Genomic DNA, 4,185 nt, shown 5'->3' on the forward strand with positions numbered 1-4,185 from the left:
CAGACCCTGCCATCTGGCTGACTGTTGGTGACTGCCCTGCTGTTTGCTGCCTGTGGCCAGACCGCCTCTATTGCTCCACAGAGGACTCAGCTGTCTGCTTCCCTGATTTGCACCCAGCAGCCCTCGTGAGTTGAAGGACCGCCAGTGTATTAACTGTCCCATGGAAGTGAGTTGAACTGAGCCATTTGTACTGCTCTGTGCACTAATTAGTTGTTTATTTCTTAAGTTGTATCTATCTATCTACATATATAAAATCATAAGTGTCCTGGTTTTGTTTCTCTAGAGAACTCTGTCTAACACAAGGAGGTAAATGATTGCTTCCGCTAATTGTTTTCTCTGAACAAAGAAAAGGGGGGATTTGGGGAGAGGGGCAGGAAGCAATAAATCTATATTTATATCCACTTATAATAATTTTATTAACCTGAAACACATAATAAATAAAACAAGTATTGTCTACTGTTTGACAATTTAAGTATCAACAATTAAAATAAATCAAACTGGAATGAAATAAATACATAAACAAAAATCCAACAAATTGTATATGTACTATTGTCTCCAAGAAGGCAGGGTGAGGGGGTGGGGGTGTGAAATACAAAACCAGTGGCACTCGAATAACTAATATTGGCGAGGAAAGATATACTACTATATTACTACAGAGGTAGTAAAGGGCGGGGGCTGGAAAGGAGAAATCTGAAAGCCTTCAAAATTTCAGCACAACACAAATGAACTATTTTCGAATAGATTTGGTGATTTTTTCCCTCCTTTCTTACAAATGTAAGTGTCAGCCCTCTTTTTGCCAACCACCCTCTTTCGCATTTACTGTGGGGGGGGGGGTTGTCTGCAACAATCATTGAATTATGCTAAGATCAGGTGGCAAACGCTCATCTTCAGAACTAGCCTCTGAAGTGCAGACCTCTGAGGACGACATTTAGATGCTGTGCACCAGGCTCAGCTTGGGAACAGGAAGAAGGCCCACGGTGGGGTTCCGGAACCAAGCCCTTTACCGTGGCACCCACACCCTGCGGGGGTGGTGTGGGAGGAACTTCATGTCCCACTGGCGTTGCAATGATGAAAGAATCCACCTGAGAAAGCCCCATTTGCATGTGCACTGAGAAGAATGTTGTTGGGAATGTTAGAGAGGAGGGAAGGAAGAGCCAGGGAGAGAGAGCCCTGCAGTCTGGAACCTGAAGTTTTCCTCCCCTGGAGGCTCCGGCAGCAGAGTCCCCCATTCCCAATCATGATGAGGGACCCCCAGTTATCCCGGATGCCAACACCCAGACACTCCAAATGCAATGCCAAGATGTAAGGAAACATTTTCATTCCTTCGAGTTTGAGATTGCTTCCTCATATAACTGCGAGTCTTCTGATGTGCCATTTTATACATTTCAAAAAGGGGAGAGGTTTGGGAAAGGAACCCAAATACTTAAAGGGTATTGGTTGTGTTAAAGTTTAAATGCTGAGCTCACTGGTTTGCAAAAGGGCCTGGGTGCCAGTGGCAGCCCAGAATCCATTTGCAGTGTCTCCACATAAATTGGACCCCCACTGGGTGCTTTCTGAAGACTACCCAAGGATGGTGATAGATAATCTTGCCTGCAGGGAGAGTGCTTGGAGGGTGGACTTCTCCACCCTTCTCAGGTCAGCCCAGAGAGGGGCAGTCTCTCTCTTACAGGCTTGTCTAGGTCTGTCCTTGATGGAGGCCACTGTACTGGGGCCAGCACAGGGGGGGGGTCACATAATCATGTGCCCTATCAGTTTGGCCCTGATTGCTTTGGTTGGATGGCCCTGAACCAATCTCCTAAGCCTGTCTATCTAGCAATATATGTCCCATCATGGTCCCAATCATGCTTCTGTGACCATTTCATCAGCACTCCCCCTCCCCACCCCACTCCCATACGTATTTATCTCAAGTCTCTATGGTGAACCACTGGATCCCAGGATGCCGTTTCAACCCTGTGCTGGTGGTGGTCTCCCTCATTGGGATGGTGTGTCTGTGGCTTTGTGTTGCCTTTGTCTCTTTTAAGACTCAATAAAAAATGTTTGTTTGAAATTATATCCACAATGGACTCTCTTTTGTCCCCTAAAACATGGTTAGCTGACATGATATTGTCTTCCTTGCACAGTGTTCTGCTTCAGAGGATGGAAGTCATTGCATGTCAGGTTGCACAATGGAACAATTGACCTTGCTTTTCCCCTGGGGCTCAAAGGGACAAATTTCAGTCTAGTTACTGTTTAACAACATTCCTGTTCTCTGACCTAAAATCACAAGCTATCAATGTGTTTCAATTCTTACTGCTAAGGAAACTGAAACAAGCCATACTAAAACCATAGAATTCATAACTCACTCTTCACTTATTCTACCGTGAATCTATTTTTTTTTAGGAAAAGAAACATTTATTAAAGAAAAAATATCCCAACATTATTTGCTGAAAAACCCCTGCATTTTTGTGATTACATTTATTGGAAAGGTGGGAAAAAAATTAAACTGTCATTTGGTTTGGGGCGGCAGACTGACTTATTTCAGGAAAGGACGAATCCTTGGTTACTTCTGAGCATCAAAGCTTATGTAGGTTTCTCTTCGGAATACAGCCTCCATTCAGGAGGCTCCTCTTTTCCCCTCTGAACAGATGCTGGGTTTCAGCCAAGTCTGAGCGGAGGGGCAACTAGCACAACACCGTCGCCCCGCACAAAGAGCATTGGAATATTCCGTTTCGTTGATTTATATATCTCTTCGTACGTCTCTTCATCAATTTCTATAGTAGTCACAGTTTCTTCCACATCTCCCAGTATCATATTTAAATGCTGATCATAAGCATGCAATCTCCCTCGAAGCTCTCGGTCATTTCGCATTTTCACATAAATGCGTTCATCCAGGCTGAGCCTAATGAGATCCAGAGGCTCCTCGACTGTGTTGGTAGTTTGTTGCTGGTCCACATCGTCCGCCATGCTTCAAATGCGGAGCCTTTCCCCTCCTCCCATGAATCTATTTTAATCCCCCCTTTCTTAAATCATTTTAATAAGTTGCCTAAATATCCAGTTTCTAAAAGGAAACAATTAAGACAGGCTAATCTGTCATAAATCCTAATAAAACTACTGAGCCAAACTACAAAGGCAAGCAAAAATGCATGGGGCCAGCAGCTCACCGAGGCCCAGTACAGCTTTCACTCCCACCAGCAGTGGGTAAGAGAGGTATTTCCCCAAACCTCTGATCAAAAGCAAAATGCTTGACTGAAAGGCTTAGGCTGCTTCCAGCAAGATTAGAACAGACTTTTCACAAATACCTGTACTTGGGCTTCTTCTTTGGCCAAGTAACAATAAATAACCAAGGGAAAGCCATGATGTGGAAGGAACACACTTCCAGGTATAGGGTTTTGAAATAGGTGTGTTGGTATAAAATATTCTTAAGAAATATTCCTTTGTTCTAACCAATCAGTAGTCTGAGATGTTCACCCTCCTGACACAATTGCTGAAGACACAACGGGTGCATAAGTAAATGTGGTGAAGAAGGTGGATGGTGCCAGGCTATTAAAAGATATAGCATTTGGGGTCTTAAAGGGTTGAAATTACACAAGCCGCCACTGAGCAGTGAAGCAACAAGTCCACGTGGAAGAAGCACACCACTGGTGTGATCATGAGGAGTCACAGAGATCGGGTAAAAGGTATCAGCAGACACATAACAAACAAAAACTTTGTTGAGAATGATGAGGGCTGGAACAGAGATCCAAAGCCCACCTGTAGACAATGGAACAATCTCCCCACAGAGAGGCCACAGGGAAGGGATGAGTCACCAGGGTGCAGTAAAGGCATTGATGAAGCACACTATATTCCTCTGGTTCCTTAAGGCTTCCTCAGCCCCCACTACCATGACCCCAGTGCTGCTTCCCAGTTCAGACTAGACCAGAATGTGTACACAGATTTAGAAAGGGATGGGCTTACGACACACAGAATCCAGGAACAGGAGTGGGAATAGCGATCCCATAAGGGTAGGGGGGAAAGGGGGAAAGGAAGGAAGAAAGGGAGAACTGATCACAGTGACTGAGACATAACCATACACCCCTCTACAGGGAAGAACAACAGAGAACAAGAGGGAAGGGAGACAACGGTTGGTGTGAGAGATGAAAATAATAGCAATATACAGTCTGCCAGGGGGTTACTGGGGGGTGGTGGTGAAGGGGGACAGAAAGCGCT

At 44.9% G+C, this 4,185-nt stretch overlaps 1 pseudogene; it reads right to left on the reverse strand.

Annotated features, from left to right (window-relative positions):
- Positions 1-2,439: 2,439 nt before the first annotated feature.
- On the reverse strand, positions 2,440-2,966 carry LOC142458092 (U6 snRNA-associated Sm-like protein LSm3 pseudogene; annotated as a pseudogene).
- Between the last annotated feature and the right edge of the window lie 1,219 nt (positions 2,967-4,185).

This window comes from Tenrec ecaudatus, chromosome 10 (assembly GCF_050624435.1).
Source record: "Tenrec ecaudatus isolate mTenEca1 chromosome 10, mTenEca1.hap1, whole genome shotgun sequence".
Classification (NCBI taxonomy): Eukaryota; Metazoa; Chordata; class Mammalia; order Afrosoricida; family Tenrecidae; genus Tenrec; species Tenrec ecaudatus.